We start from the raw sequence: 18040 nt of genomic DNA, 5'->3' as shown, positions 1-18040 counted from the left end.
GACAGCCATTTTAGTTTTTAGTATTATAATTTTTATATTATCATATTATTTTACACAGGTTGTATCTGTATTATATGCAGTAGTTTACCCTATTTTATATTTGGTTGTTTATTTTAATATTCTTCCACTTTTCTTTTTCCGGTTTTTGAGAGATTTGTCTGTCTTTGGACTCTGTTCAAAGAATCAACATGGGTTTGTTAAACATCTCAATTTTTATTTTTTACGTCCCTGTTTCTTTGCTATATGCCGTTACCTTTTTTTTGATTTATGTTCTTCAGATTATTTCTTTACTTACCTGTGTATTTTATAGATCATTGTGTATCATAGTTAATTTAATGTAATTCTTATTTCAAAGGCTATTTAACAGTGTATTTTAAACATTTCCAGACATATGAGTGGTTTTGAGGCATGCTTTGTTATTCCTTTCTAATTTTATAATATCATAGTAAAAATATACAGTTTTTATAACATTGATTATGGGAATATGTTAGGTTTACCTGTTAGCGTGGTGCATATTTGATTTTCATGAATATTCTGTGTTTGCTCAAGAAAATTTCATATTTTTGGTTGATGGGTTTATAGTTTTTATGATTATTAAACAAATTATTATTCAATTTCCTATACTTTTGCTATTTTTTCTACTTATTACATCAGTTTTTGAGAAGGATATGTTAGAACTGCAATATAATATTTTATTTCTGAAAATCTTTCCAGTTCTCTTAGTTGTTTTATATATTTTTAACCTACATTGTTGAGTTTATATATGCTCACAGTCATTATATTTTTGTTGTTCTTTTGTCCCCCTTTACAGTATATACCACCTAAATTTACCTTATGATGGTTTTCAATTTAAATTTGAAATCAATTAATAGAAAATTTGCTACCCCAATAATCTTTTTAAAACATTGTTGATTGACAGATCTTTTATCAATCTTTAGTTATGAGTATTTCTTCAGATTTTAGGTTTAAATGTGGCTATTGTAGATAACATGTACCTAATATTTTTCTATAATTTATACATACATCTTTCTTTTCTCTGACATTTTATGTTGAATGATTATTTCTACTATACCTTTTTCATGTTGTTTATTTACAATGAATATTTCCTTTCTTTTCATGTCTTTCACTCTGTGGACAGAATATTCTTCTGGTTTTAAAGCCCAGTATTCTATTTCTTCTCTGCTGTGTGCTGTCATTACTAAATAAAAGCCATAAGTATGCTTATATTTCTTGTCACTGTGCAACTTTCCCTGCCTGTGTATTCTGCCTTAAGAAAAGACCCTTGGCCTATAGTCATCTCTGATCTCTTTTCCTCCCATGGCCATTCTCATATTATTTACTTTTCTTTCTCCTAGGCTTATTTATTGCTATTTTATTACTAGAATGCAAGCCTTCCTTCCTTCCTTCCTTCCTTGCTTCCCTCCTTCCTTCCTCCCTTCCTTCCTTCCTTCCTTCCCTCTTTTCTCTTTCTTTTACAACAAGAGTCACAGTGTGATCAATTATCTCAGTTCTTGTTCACCTGTGATGTCATATATTTGTTTAACTACATATGATTATTTTTCTAAGTGTACAGTTAAAGGTCCTTCCTGATTCTTCCTCTCCCCTCTCATTAATATAAAGAAAATTTGTATTAATCAAACTTATTCTTTTGAGGTTATGATATGCCCTTTGGAAGATATTAGATTGTTTCTTGACTCTGATGTTTTTATTTTAATGTTATTTATTTTAAAGAGAGAGAGAGAAAGAGAGCATGAGCAGGGGAGGGGCAGAGAGAGAGAGAAAGAGAGACAGAACCTGAAGCAGGCTTCAGGCTCTGAGCTGTCAGCACAGAGCCCAACGTGGGGCTCACACCCACAAACTGCGAGATTATGGTCTGAGCTGAAGTTAGAGGCTTAATAGACTGAGCTACCCAGACGGCACATTGACTTTGATGTTTTCAATTTCACGGTCTTCTCTTTGTTTATGATCTGTCCTCATATGCCGAATACTATAATTCTTTTCTATTTTGAAAAATTCTCTAGGCTTCCAAAGTGCTTGTACATCTCAGATGTTTTGTCTTTTTCCTTGTGAGTTTCTTTTATTCCTTTAGAACTTTTTTGTCCTAGTCATAGCTGTGTTAGGGTAGGGGGCAGAGCCTGGGTTCCAACTCTTCTGGATTAGTTTTTGAGGTTGGGAAGTGAGCATTTTGCCTTAAGACAGAGAACTTAAAGTTTTGCAGTTTGGGCTTAGTTACTTCTTATTTTATACTCCAGGCATCCCTATGCCCTAAGGAAACTACTGTATTTTCATTCGAGGCAACAATTTCATTGTTCATATTTAAGCACATTTTAGAGTAATTTCTTTATTCTTGGCATGGAGAAGAGGGGAAAGAATTCTGAGAGATATGCTAGTTTAGTGTCTTGATAGAGGATAAAGACACTGCTTAAATTTTGGTTTTGTTAATAAAATGTAATGGTCAGTATAAAAATTAAAATTTAGGTCAAACTTTATTTCCCAGTAAGATCATAAGCTGGCATCAGTTGCTGGTTTTCTCCCTCTAAAGAAACACTACCTGAGATGCTATCTGATTGACGGAGTATTATGATCCTCCAAGAAATGGTGAATAATTTATTAAAACTCTGAGGATTCCTTGGGAAGATAGAAGCTGTTTGAATCCCAGGGGACAGCAACAGGGGGACTGTCCTGGAGCACACATTCAGGGGCATAGATGTGGGGTATGTTGGTGAGAGGTTATTCTTTAAATTCAATCCACCCCTCTTTCCCATGAGTCCCTTTTACTGACTCCCGCCGACCCTCATCCCTTCCATCAATGTCATGGGCATATCATTGCACAAACAGCCAGAAGTGAGTGACTCAAGTAAGGAGACAATAGCAATGAATCCAAGTGGGCTGACAGGTAGGCTTCTAATTGTTCCCTCCTCCTAACTTATCAATCTAGGGATAAACAGTTATCACAAAGAATGTCTTCTGGCACCTATACTTGCTGTCAGCTTAGTTTAATTCATTGTGTAAATCAAATGACTTTTCTTCTTTTGAAGTTTGTTTGCTTTATCTTTGAAATTCTGAAGTTCCACTATGACCTGTAGTTGTTTTTTTTTCTTCTACCCCAATTTTGATGTTTGATTTTTTATGAGTACTCATGTGTTCCTTTGGTTCAGATAATTCTTGGCCATGATATCTTTAATAGTCCCTTCTTTTTATTCTTTTCCCAGTCTCTAGTTCTGGAACTCCAAACAGATATATGCTAAACCTATCCCCAATTTTCACTCAGTTATTTTATGGAGTTACTAAACTCTTCTTATAGAATCAAAATCACTAGGTAATCTATCATATCTGTATCTTTAATGTGTGCATCCCCCCACCCCCACCCTGGGCTGGATTCCTGTGCTCTGTAGGCACGCTGGCCAACTGTCTTCTTGTTTCTGTTTTCCTCCACCTCGTTAGATATTCTCTTTCCTTCTATATTGTTTCCTGTTTCTTGCATTCCCCTCAGCTTTTATATTTTTTTCTTCCTTTATTGATTTGGTGGACACATCTTCAAACAGCATCCTAGTAAAAGGTGCATTAAATGATTAAAAAGTCTTAATTTTATTCCCAAGCTTGACTGATAGTTTCACTAAACTTCTGAGTTGAAAATTATTTTTCTTTAGTATTTAAAACATCACTCCATTGTCTTTAATTTCTAGTATTGCTTTTTAGAAGTATGATGACATCTCAATTGTTGCTTTGTTTTATATGCATCCTATTTTTCCTTTTTCAAAGTTTTTAGAATATTTCATTTATCCTTGATGATCTGGAAACTGTGATGATGTGCTTTGCTGTAGAAGTTTTTTCATTCATCGTGCTGAAAACTGAATGGCACTATTAATATGACAATTCTTACTTGTCCCTGGTGTTTATTTTTCATTTATTTTTATTTTTAGTCTTTCTTTTTCTTATTTTTCTTTTATTTCTTTTTTATAGAAAATAAATACGCATATGGTGAAGTGATTATCCCAAGTTTAGTCAATGTCTGTCATCTCATACAGATACAGAAAATAAAAGAAAAAAAAATGTTTTTTGCCTTGTGATGAGAACTTTTAGGATTTCCTCTCTTGGCAACTTTCAAATATGCCATATAGCACTGTTAACTATAGTCATCATATTGTATATTACATCTTCAGTATTTATTTTATAACTACTTAGATAGAGAGTGTGTGTGCGTGAGAAGGGGAGGGGCAGAGATAGAAGGAGATACAGGATCCAAGCAGGCTCTAGGCTGACAGTGCAGATGGAGGGATGCACTGGAACTCATGAACTCATGAGATCATGACCTGAGCCAAAGTTGGACACTTAACCAACTCAGCCACCTAGGCACCCCTATAACTGGAAGTTTGTATCTTTTACTACCTTTTTTCAATTCCTCCACCTATCACCTCTGGTAACCACAAATCTGATCTCTTTTTATATGCATTTGTTTTTGTTTTAGATTCTATGTATAAGTGAAATCACACAGTATTTGCCTTTCTCTGTCTGACATTTCACTTAGCATAATGCCTTTCAGGTCTATCCATGTTGTCACAAATGACAGAATATTTTTCTTTCTTATGGCTGAATAGTGTATATGCTATGTGTATACACATTATATATATGAACATATATATTATAATGTCATTATATTATTGCATATATGATATTATCTTTACCTATTCATTTGTTGATGGACATTTAGGTTATTTCAATGTCTTGGCTATTATAAATAATGCTGCAATAAACCTGTAGGTGTAGATATCTTTTCAATATAGTGATTTCATTAATTTGAATAAATAGAAGTAGAATTGCTAGTTTTGATTTCTGATTCATTGAGATATCTATTTTATGTTGATGATTTTTTTATTTTAATAGTTTAAAAATTAGTATAACTGTGGTTTAGGATTAAAAGCTGTAGTTTAATCTGTAATGTTATAGAAACATCATCTCCACAAATCATTCTAATTGGTCTCCATTTATTATTATCTTTCCTCCCTCAATCCTTAATAGTTATATTTCTGATACTTAAATCTGATTATGTAATTCCTATGCTTGAATCATTTAAAAAATTTAGGAATTTGACAAACTCCAAATTCCTTTGCACAAATGACAAAAACCAATTGGTTAACATAGAAGATAAGATCCCTTATAGGGGTGCCTGTGTGGGACGGTATGCTAAGTGTCTGACTGCAACTCAGGTCACAGTCTCACTGTTCATGCATTCAAGCCCCGCATTGGGCTCTTGGTGCAGAGCCTGCTTCTGATCCTCTGTCCCAGCCTCTCTTACCCCTCCCCGCCTCTATCTCAAAGATAAATAAATGCTAAAAAAACCTTAAAAAAAAAAAAGAAAACAAGAAGAAGCCTCTTTATAAATAAGCATGCTTAGCCCTTTCTTCTTATGTAACTCAGTTTTACCCACTGACGTACTCAAATATTTGCCATACCTGAATTTATTATGCTACTTTACAAATCACTACCTCTCTACATTCTGCTTCCTTACAGTGTAATTCATTTCTAGATTTTGCCCAGTGAATTCCTGCTCATCTGGGAGGATTTAACTGAAACACTGCTTCTTCTACAATGTGACTTAACTCTTTTAACAATTTTCCTGATAACCTGTATGCACATCTATACATTTAAAAAAAATTAACATTTATTTATTTTTGAGACAGAGAGAGACAGAGCATGAATGGGGAGGGTCAGAGAGAAAGGGAGACACAGAATCTGAAACAGGCTCCAGGCTCTGAGCTGTCAGCACAGAGCCCAACGCGGGGCTCGAACTCATGGACCATGAGATCATGACAGGAGCCGAAGTCAGATGCTTAACTGACTGAGCCACCCAAGTGCCCCTCACATCTATACTTTTTGAAAAGATGTTTATTTATTTATTTTGAGAGAGAGAGAGAGAGAGAGCATGCATACCAGCGAGGGACAGGCAGAGAGGGAGAGAGAGGGAGAGAGAGCATCCCAAGCGGGCTCCCTGCCTAGCACGGAGCCTGACATGGGGCTTGGTCCCACAACCACAAGATCATGACCTGAGCCAAAATCAAGAGTCAGACACTTAACTGACTGAAACATGCAGGCAGCCCACGTCTTACTTTTTAGAAATTTCACTTTGGCTTAATTATTTGGCTTAAGTAGTACCTACAACACAGCAGACTGCTGTCTTTAATGAGTGTTTTTTGAAAATAGAAAAAAAAATAATTAAAATGATGTTTGTAAGATGAAGTAAGTGAATATCATTTAAATTGATATATATTTGATACTGGATCCAAGTGGAAATAGTCTTTACAAAATTTGTAAAATTGTGAAAAATAATGAAGAAAAGTTGAAAAACAGCTTCATCATATCATCTTGCTTTACAGATTATCTTACAAAATGAAGGAAAATAGAGACTAAAACCACCAAAAAAGGTTTTATGCATACCAATTACTAGGATAAGAACACGTTTTTTTTCAAATCCTGGTGAAATTACAATTTAATTTCCAAAAGGAGTGCTTCATTGAGCAATATGGGCTATCTAGAATAGAACTATCAGGGAAAATATGAGAACTTTTAAAGAAAAATTTAGGAATAAAGAAGTATCTGTATTGCATTTTTTAATATAAAGAATCCTGAACTCTTGCTATATGTATATAATAACATATCCTCATTTACTTATATTTTTAATGTTTATTTATTTTGAGAGGGAGAGAGAGAGAGAGAGAGTGTGTGTGCACATATGCATGAGTGCAAGTGGGGGAAGGGAAGAGAGAGAAGGAGAGAGAGATTCCCAAGCAGGCTCCCTGCCCAGCATGGAGCCCAGTGAGGGGCTTGATCCCACAACCACAAGATCATGACCTGAGCTGAAATCAAGAGTCAGTTGCCCAATTGACTGAGCCACCCATGCAACCCCCTCCCCATTTACTTATTTACCTACTATTAATTATTTAACTTATTTTTCTACTTGGCATAATTTCAGGAATTTTCTAGTAAATATTCAGTAAGACACAACATTTTCTTTTAACTTGTATATAATGATACCCTTTCATACAGATTTTAACTTTTTGAGGAAAAAAAATCTAGGTGGCACCTCTTGCTTTCTTTTTTGTTTAAATTCCTCCCCCCTCCCCTTTTGTTCTGATGAGTATACTCAGATTTGGCCTGGCGACTTACTTCTCCTTCACTGGATAGTATTGTGCATAGGATTCATGGACTCTAACAGAAAAGGGGGAAAAAATGGCCAAAAGCTTACAAAGAGACTGATTACAGTAAAATACATAGTCCCTCACATTCTCATTAGCCCAATTTGCCTAGATTGGGACTAGCTGGGCTACATACATGGACACCATTATGGTAGAGAAAGACTTAAACCTGAAATGATCTAGGTATTTTAGGAAAAGGAGAGCAGGGAATATTGAAGCAGCTATGCCACAATGGATGCTCTCTGTGTGGACATAGTGACCTTGTTAGAAATAGGAAACCCTCCAGAATTCAGCCTCTGGTATTGGCCTATTCTTCCAATTAATGAATCAGAACTACTTAGTTGTCTCTGAGCCAACATCTTGCAAAGTTGCTGAAAGTGGATGAAGGAAAGAGGTCTTAATTGTATTTCTCTCTCTCAAGATACAGTGTTCATAGATTTATCAAACAAGTTGTACTTTTTAAATCTTGGGCATAAACCATGAAATAACCTCCAAACTTATGAAAAAATATATATTTATGAAGTCCTTAATCTGTGCCAGGCATGTATTAGATCTAGGAACTAAGTATATAGTATAGCATGAAACCAGACAAACAAAATCTCTGACATTGTGAAGCCTACATTCTCCTAAAGGGAAACAATATGACTATTGATTAATTAATTCATGACTAAAGGAATAATTAGTAACCCCCCAAATATAATGTAGTAAAAATTGCTTTACACATAATTAAAATTAGGAAATGTGAAAAATATTACTGGATAACTATTTGGCTGAGTGGCATGCCAAAGACTGCTAGTAATCACCAATATTCATTATTTTCCTCTTTATCCTGGAGAAAACACCTAAGCCACATCTCACAGCCTTTCTTGTCTGTAATGTGACCATGTGACTGAATGCTAACCAATGGAATATGGAGAAAAACTAATGAAATATACCCCTGACATGACACATAAGAGGATCCTGTGTAATTCTCCATAAACTCTCTTCCCTAAAGGTGATGATATAGGCCAAATGCAGAGGCTTCAAGGGGGGGATCTCCAGGCCCTGTAGGATGTTGGAGCCACTAAATAAAAAAAGAAGCCCCTAAAACTCCATAATGCAGAAAAATTTCCCTTACCACACATGTGCACACATACACCACAATGAGTAAAATTGAACCGTATATGAGTGAGAAACCAACCATTTGTGTGTGTGTGTGTGTGTGTGTGTGTGTGTGTGTGTGTGTGTGTGGTAAGCCTGAGATTTTGGAATTATTTGTTATGACAGGTAGTTATATATAGATATACATTTAAATGAATAATCCCAAGAAGGAGTCATCCATGTACAAATCAATAATTTTTCAAGAGGTATCTAGTATAATCTATGTAAAGAAGACCAAAGAGGTTAGTAAGGGGTAAGCTAGTAGGTAATAAAGTCAGAGAGCTAGTTGGATTATATCACAGGTCAAAGCAGAATATGATTTTATTCCAAATACGACATGAGATCATTGGGTTTTAAATAAGAGTGATATTACAAATAACATTTCTAAATTTCTAAATTATCTTTTTGTTTTCTATTGTGAAGAGAAAAAAATTGTTAAAGTACAAAATGGAAAATTATTTAGGAGGCTATGGTAAGAGTCCAAGTGAGAAATAAGGGTGGTTTGGTCTGGGTGGCCTTACTACAGACTTAAAAAAGTGAATGAATTTTGTTTAAATTTTAAAAGTATAATCAATAATATTTGCTTTTGGACTGAATGTATGCCCTAGATTTGTGGCTTGGCCAACTGCTTGAAGAAGACTAAAGAAAGATCTAGATGAGAATGAGAAGAGTTTAAACATTCTGTTTTTCATATAAGTTTTAGATGGTTCTTGGTCATGCATGTGAAGATGCCAAATAGACTACTGGATGAAAGTATCTTAAGCTGAGGAGAAGACAGGGCTACAGAGACATATTTAAGATTTACTGACATGTGTAGTAACTGATGAGAGAAGTGAATGAGGTCACGGTAGGAAGTATGCAGATAGTGAAAAGGTAACAGATTCAAGCCCAGGAGGCACTTAACACTTAAAAGTCAAGCCAGCAAAAGATCTTGAAAGGACTATCCAGTGAGTCAGGAAGAACATTTCTTGAAAAATAAGAGAAAATGTGTTTTTAGAAAGAGGGCATGGTCAATAAGCCTAAATGCTTCTCAGAGACTAAGACAAAATCAGAGAGGTAACCCTCAGAATTGACAAGGATAGAGATTAATGGTATTTTTGACAATAGTGATTTCTTCAATTTTTGGTCCTCAGACAATGCAGTGGGGTAAGGAGAGAATGCCATGTGAGGAAGTATGAACTGCAACAGTAAAGTGCTCCCTTTAAGAAGTGTTACCATGAAAGATACTGGGAAAGTGGTAGCTGGTAGCAGAATGATGACCCAAAAGTATATAGGTTTTTATATTTTTTTGGATGGGTATCCTAAAGCATGTTTGTATGCTGAAGAGAATGTGCGCAAATGTAGAAAGCAGGGGAGAAATACCCTAGAGAGTGTAAAATTGTCAGAGCTTAGTTATGGAGAAAGTAAGATGGATGGTTTCCAGAGTGCAAATAGGGGGTTTGACTTTTGATGGGAACAGGATACTTAGTCCTGTAATAGGAGGAAAGAACAAAATTGCACATGATTTGACCAAATAGGAGTGACCTGAAGAGATATTTCTATAGTTGCTACTACCCAGATTCAGGAAGCTTCTCTGAGTCCTCCCTTTATGAAGCCTAGTTCCTCAGCACTTACTTTAAATCTGTGAATTACCCTACATCCTGCCAATAAATTCCCTTTTACTCTAGTTAACTAGAGTAATTTTCTTTAACTTAGTACAGAACCTTAAATGATAAATCAGTGCTGTGTGAAGAAAGCAGTCCTCATGAAAATTTGGGACACATTAAGTTGAAATATCTCTCTATCCAAGCTTCCCTATGTAGTGGCAGAGATCCCAGCAACAGAGAATATCCATCATGGCCTTAAAGACTATGTGGTTTCAGAGAGCTTGTCACTGGTGTGCACCATAAGAGACAGTGTCAGGTGAGCAGATGTGAAGCAGTGAACTAGTTATCTCTTCCCTCTCTTTATTTTAATAAGAAATAGGCGTCAGCCTTTACTTGGTCTCTTCTGACAAGGATAGATATTATTTTGCATAGAAAAACATTTTCTACAATCATGGTTGATGTTTCAAAGTAGAAAAATGTCAGGGAAGTGGATTTATCTAGGGCACTGGCTTTCCCATTCCCTTAGCTATGGAACCGATTCAGAGTGAATGCAAACATGCAAAAATATATTTTGTAAAATGAAAAAAAGAGAAGTTTTGCTTGAATTCAGAATGGGTATTGGGTGCCTGGGTGGCTCAGTCGGTTAAGTCGCTCAGTCAGTGCCTGACTCTGGATTTCGGCTCCCTTTGTGGTTTCACGGGTTTGTGGGACCAGTCGCCACATCTGACTCTATGCTGACTTCATGGTACCTGCTTGGGATTTTGTCTCTCTGACGTTCCCCTTTGTGTGCATGTGCACACATGCTCACTCTCTCTCTCTCAAAATTCGAAAGAGAAAGAAAGAAAGAAAGAGAGAGAGAGAGAGAGAGAGAGAGAGAGAGAGAGAAAGAAAGAAAGAAAGAAAGAAAGAAAGAAAGAAAGAAAGAAAGAAAGAAAGAAAGAAAAGAAAAGAAAAGAAAAGATTGGGTGTCCATAAGCCCATTTGTAGTCACCCTTCTCCCTCAATCCTACCCATAGTTCTCATTAACCCAGGGCTCTACTGTAGAACACAGTTTGGAAAATTATAGATCTCTGTAGTAAAAGAAATTTATCTATCATTTATCTGTATGGCTATCATCTATCTATATTTATGTATTTTTCAAATGCCAATATTGTAATATATAAGTGGATATTTTATATTGTTATGAGTAGGTTCTTTAATCATTTCTATACAAATAACAACTGAAAGTACTTAAAAATTTTGCTTTTGATTATATAGGTATGAACTATAATTTGAATGGCTTAAATATACATTCAAACCTTAAATTAACTAGTACCCATCAATTCAACAAATTATGTGGATCATTGTGTGTTAATTGTTTTTAATTTTGTTATTTGTATTATTTTTCTTTTGTGATGATGAAAAGTAGCAGTGTCCAAACAAATGTGTGGGTGATATTACTGGGCTAACTCTCATCTCAGTGATGAATAAAATTGATTCGAGTCTGTCCCTCCTTCCTCTTTGACTGTTCAATGTATGTAGTTCAAATTATGTGCTCATTAGAGAGTGAGTTTCTCAGATAGGGAAGGGAATTATTCAGCAAGAGTACATGAACTCCGACCTGTCGAATTATTATTATTTTTTTTACAGTTGAAGATGAATGTATTTGCATCCTAAGAGAAACCTTTATGTTAGCATGAACACTTATTACATAGTTATTATTTTCAAAAGAGACTACGGAAGTTAAAGGGGTTAAGAATTGCATTCTTAAAAAAATAATTAGCTATGGCATTTATTTAAAAAAGAGCTAAATCAACATGCCCACTCTTATACACAGAACCATTCATCAGAGAACAGATGGTCCCCTAAAAGTGAAACTAAACAGTTCTCAAAACATGACAATCCATTTATCTTAATGTGAACATCCTCTAGCAGATATCAAAAAACAACCGAGGCAGATTTACAACTTTTGGAGTGTATTATACATGCACTGGAAATCCAAGAAAGAATGTTTGCATTTAATAATCTGATTCATATTGGTAAATGGAACATGCAAATGTATAGCAAAACAGTGCTTAAATATTTTGATTATATTCAAAACTACACTAGTAGAAAAGATAACATTTATCATCAATATTTCTTTAAGCTTCCTATTTTGTTGTGTGGAAAAAATTATCTGAAATTCTTTTCCAAATTTCTCTATCTGCCTAGATATTTTAAATCTGGATATCTTTTGTTAGGCTGAATACATTAAATGGAATAATAAATACGTACATATTTTGTTTTATCATTTTAACTCATGCATTTATCTCTCATTTATTCAGCAAGCAGTTATTTGGTAACTGCAATGAATTGTACCAGGAAATGAAAATAAAACAATACATCAGTGATGTCTATTTCTTCCCTTAATGATTTAATATGATAGGAGGGAGAGACAGATCTGTAACCATATCATTATAAAATAGTGAAATAAGAGTTTAAAATGTAGTGGTGAATAATATGTTGGAAATATTTAACTAACGTTTCTTGTCATATTTCCAATTCTTCCTCTCTACCTTTCATTCCCACTCTCTTTTGCTCTTTCCTCATCCCATACACTGGTCTCATCCTGACTCTTAAATTTAAAATTATAGGTTCTGAAGAGAAAGAAAAAGAGTAAGGAGTTTGCAAAGGATTAAGAGGACCCAGTAAAGAAGAGCAAGGCCTATCTAGAGAAAGATTCTCTGCATTGAGGGGAAGAAGAATCAGGCTGGAAGGGAAATGGCAAAATTAGAAAGTAACGGGTCCTTATGAATGGGTTCTTTTCTCGGTCTCTATGAGAGTTGCTGATCTATTGGAGTAAGAACAGGGTAAAGAGATTGTCTAGATACGTTCATGAGATCTGAGAGTCAAGGGAAACTGTACCACCATGTGCCTTGCCCAGATAGAGCCCTAGGGATATGGGCTAGTTCCAGCCAAACAATGATTGTGTGTCGTGCTAGGCAGACAGGACAGGCAGACTCTTAGGAACTCCCTATATAGTCATGTGATGCTGTGGCACTATTCTTTCATCTTTTCATTCATTCACTTATTTATTCATTTTTGTATTCAATAAATGTTCTAGGAAATCTTTTTGGAAGTTAGGTTATATGCATTGTGGTAGGCATAATTCTGAAATTACCACAATGACTTTTAACTTTATATAATCCCCTCTGCTGTGAAGGTGATATTATTCATATAACTACGTTATGTTACATGGAATAAGGCAGATTATCTGGGTGCGTCTAACCCTAATCACATGAGGGCTTAAAAAGAGGGTTTTTTCCCAATTGGTAGCAGAAGCAGAAGCCAGAGGGCTTTGAAACATGAGAAGGATTTGACATACCTTTGCTGGCCTGGTAAGGAATGGGAACAAGGAATGTGGGCAGACTCTAGAATCTGAGAGTGGCTTCTACTGACAGCCAGTCCTATGACTGCAAGGCACTGAATTTTGCCAACCATCTGAATGAGCTTGGAAGCACATTTCCCCCAGAGCCTCCAGATAATAGTCCAGTTTGGTTGACTGATACTTTGATTTTGATTTTGTAAGACCGTAAGTAAAGAATCCAGCCAAGTCCACACAGACTTCTGACCTACAAAACTGTGTAATAATAAATGGTGTTGTTTTAAGTGACTATAATTGTAATAATTGTGGTAAATTGTTACACGGCAATAGAAAACAAATAAAAAAACAAATATGAATAATGGAGAGAAAAACCCCTACTGCATGAAGCATAAAATCTAGTGGGGAGATATAGGTAATACAGAAATATAGAAAATCTTAGATAAATGTAAATTATGGTAAGTGGAATAGTATGTGGAGAGATGTCATCTAGAGAGTTGACTAATGTGTCCCACGTTGAGATGGTGGTATTTAAGTTAAACATTTCAGGAGGTGAGAAAATTGGCCAGGTAAGTGTATAGGGTAGGTGAGGTCTGGGAACAGGACAGTGTAAATTCAAAGGCTCTAAACGGGAATATGTTTGAAGACACTAACAAGAAGTACAATGTGGCTGGAGCAAAGTGGGTAAGGAGGAAATCAGGAGTTGAAATCAGAGAAGCAAAGGAAGTTAGTTCATGCTGGGCTTCAGAGATCATTGTCTGAATACTGTTCCTCTGAGTAAAGTGGGAATCCAACTAGGATTTTGAACAGAGGCTGACATAATGTGACTTTCTATTCAAAGAGATCATTCTAGCTACTGAAGGAGCAACAGAATGAGTATGATAGAAACATGGAAAGAACAGCCGTTAGGCTTGGAAGTGTCTTATATATGGAAACAAGATAAAACTCAGAAGAAATCTATGTACAGCTGTGGCAAAGGACCACATACAATTGCAAAGTTCTCCAAAAATGTCTTTGAAGATGGAACCCATGAGAATGTAAACTCTTGAGAAGGAAGGGTTTTGTTTTGTGTTTGGCCTATTTTCATAATTAGAGTATTACTGGAGCATAAATACGGTTCTACTCTATAATTAGTTGAATGAATGAAGACATATATGAATAAATCAGTGATCCTTGAAAACCCCTCATTTACCCACTTTGCCTTCTAAACTGGAAGAAGCTGGAGTGTGTGGCAATAGATTGAATGTGTGTTTCTGCTGCATTGACATGAATATATATTTGAGTCTTTATTCACTTTTAAAGACATTATTTTCCCATTATTGTTGGAAACCAGTAAAGTCTCGAGGATAAGGACAATACGTTGTTTATGATTATGTCTTCAGAGGTCAGCAGACCACGATGAAACCATTTAGTCAGTCTTTTGTATACTATTCCTAATTCCTATGTGGAGCAAATATGTTTCATGAGGCCCCTCTTAACAAACAAATACTGGTCCTGTGGTACACTTGGAAGCAAAGGAAAAAAAAAAAGTAAGCTTAGTAAGTGAAGGGATTTGGTCCTTAGTCTCAGCTGTAACCACAGAGCGTGGATTGACACAAAGGGTGTACTCAAAGAATGGGGAATGGGAAGTGGAGAGAGATAATCAGATGAGTAAAAAGATCAATGAAAAAGAATCAGAAAAACTTGAGTTTTAGTTTCCACTCACTGTCAGTTAAGAAGTTGTATTTTAGTTAAGAAGTTAGAAACTCCCATTTTTGGTTGGTTAATTTTTTAAATTTACTTTTTATTTATTTTGAGAAAGAGAGAGAAAGAAATGAGTGCAGGTGGTGTAAAGAGAGAGGGAGAGAGAGAATCCCAAGCAGGCTTCACGCTGTCAGCACAGAGCCCAATGCAGGCCTCTAACCCATGAGCCATGAGATCATGACCTGAGCCGAAATCAAAGAGTCGGATGCTTCACTGATTGAGCCACCCAGACACACATGGTTGGTTGATTTTTAACATTTGTTCCAGGCCCAGAAAAGGAAGCAAATTGTGCCAGTGTAGTAAATAAATGAGTTTATTCCATTCAGCCAGTGGGATTTGCTAATGTGTAACAGATTATTTCATTAATTTCTCTGGGTTCTTCTTAGTAATACTCTGAGTAAATATAGGCTTTCTTTTCCTTTTTTGATGAAAGAAAAATTAAGAATGCCAGATAAAGAAGGCAACCTGAGGAATAGGCAATATGGGGGAAAATCTCTCCATAAGAAGGTGATTCTTTTGTGAAAAGTGTTGATAAAAGGAAAGTTGGGAACGTTAAGGTAAATTTTATGTTTACTGAGTGCCTGCAGAAATACTGACTATGCGTTTTCTCTCTCTGACTTGATCTCCATGTACCACCAGCGTTATACCTACTCCTGTCTCCACAGGTTGTCAGTCATCTTTCTAGAAACAAATCTAATTAGATCACCACTCTGCTAATTAAAATGTGATGCTTCTTGCTGCCATAGCATTAAATCTAAATTCCTTACAAGGAAATATAAGATATATGCAGTTTAGCTTTCATTTTCAGACTCATTTGATGCCATTGCCAGTCCCTCATTATACACATAGAATTTCCGTGCTTTAGCCACAGACATTCTAATAATAAATCTTTGTCTTTACACATCATATCTCCTTTTCCTGAAATGACCCCTTTCGTTCTTCTCCTTAACAGTGTCCAATTTACCATTCAAGATCCATCTGAGACTTTCACTTTTCCTGGATACCTTCTTCTATGATCCTGAATGAGTGAACATAGTAGCTCTACCATTATGTCCCAATGGCACTATTGTAGCAGAAATTGCTCAGGGCTCCTGATAGCCATTGCACCTTTCTTCCCTTTGGCAATGCAACTCTTAAAGATTTATCATGTGGCCATATGACTAGCTTCTACCCAATGAGATTTGAAGAGAATTTCTGTGAGCATCTTCTGGATCATATCCCTACAGGGGTGTTATTTGACCTCTGCTTTCTTTTTTTCCCTTCCTGTAAGTTGGGACATGGAAGGAGCACCTTAAGGAATGACAAGGCAACAAGATAGATAGAATCTGTGTTGCTGGTTCCCTTTGTGAAGTGTAGAATCCCTACACTTAATTGATTGTCTATCAGCTAGCACTTTTGTGTGAAAGAAAAGTAAATCTGTCTTGCCCAGTTTAGTCCTATTTGGTCTATATCGAGTGGCTAGACCAGTGTCCTAACTAATGTGATGCATTGAAGCTAGCTTCACATGCCTCATCACATCAGTGTAATTATTGGTCTGCCACAGACTTTTTTTTTCAGAATATTTTTGTTATGTAAAGAAAAAAAAAAGAGGGAAAATTTATTTTAAGAATTAAGTGATATTTCACAGAATCCCAGGGAATTACAGTTGACCCTTAACACGAGTTTGAACTGTGCAAGTCCACTTAAATGCTGATGTTTTTTGAATAAATACAATACAGTACTGTAAAGATATTTTCTCTAAGATTTTCTTAACATTTTCCTTAGCTTACTTTATTATAAGAATACAGTGTATAATACGTATAATGTACAAAATACATGTTTATCATTTATGTTATTAATAAGGGTTCCAGTCAACAGTAGGTTGTTAGTAGTTAAGATTTTAGGAAAGCAAAATTTATTCATGGATTTTCAACTGCTCAGAAAGTGAGCACTCCTAATTCCTGTGTTGTTCAAGGGTCAAAAGTACATCAAGGCCTCTCTGAAATCTAGGAATAGGAATTGGAAAGCTGCCAGGAAGCCAGTTATTCTCTGAAGCTTAATTCTTTTTCCTGTGTGTATTATTCTTCTCTCTCTGAAGATCTACTTCATTCTTCTGCCTGGTAATTAAACGCTTTTTCCTTCTTCACAGATATGGGAGAAAGCAGCCTCTCCATACTGCTCTAGAACATATTTAAATTTAAGCAGAATGTCAGAACTAGATCTGTTAAATCCTAATTCCAAATTCATTAAAAGAGAATATCAGTGATTGAGCTTGGGTAAAGTCTTCAACACTAATCTAATCATGAAGCCAGAGATGGGGTGTGTGTGTGTGTGTGTGTGTGTGTGTGTGTGTGTGTGTGTAGATATATTAACAGTGAAATAAAGTAATTGTGTGTGTGCATACATACTGAGGGGTATCTGCTGCAGAATTCATTTAGATTGCTGTTAGCCTTGCTGATATTTTCCTCACTTTGTTATCCTCAGAGTCTAGTGCACTGCCTGATAAAATAAAGGTTTGCTGAATGGAGAGTGAATGAATAGAGTCCAAAGAGAGCACTCTCCTGTACAGCAGTCAGAAATAGGTTTCATCATTTGGAAGGTAGATGTAAGAACTTCTTGTCTTTTAGAAAAGAAATGAAATTCAGAAAGTACAAAACTCAAAGAAGGCATTTTCCAGGAGCAGATTTATCACTGGCAGTTCTTAACAGGTAACTATAAAACACAGACAGAATTACCCTGGTGTACTGCCATCATCGCATGCAAATCTCAGCTGTGTGTGTCCATATGATTATTACTATTATTATTATTATCATTAATTTCAAAAATGATTTAAGAACTATGAACTATCTGCATTTTTTTGGTCCTTCAGTTAAAATGTCTCTGCTCCATTGTAACAACACAAAATGACACGATAAAATATTTAACTACATATATACATGTGATAGTTCATAAATAATGAATGCTATTATAGTTCTACATTTTTTTTCTATTTTTCACTTTCTTTGGTCAATGGAACAAAGATCTGAATTAACTGAGGTATAAAACCTAATCACCTCATC

This window comes from Panthera tigris, chromosome C1 (genome assembly GCF_018350195.1).
Source record: "Panthera tigris isolate Pti1 chromosome C1, P.tigris_Pti1_mat1.1, whole genome shotgun sequence".
NCBI lineage: Eukaryota > Metazoa > Chordata > Mammalia > Carnivora > Felidae > Panthera > Panthera tigris.
The sequence above is the reverse complement of the archived record's forward strand: the minus strand, read 5'-3'. Positions refer to the sequence as shown.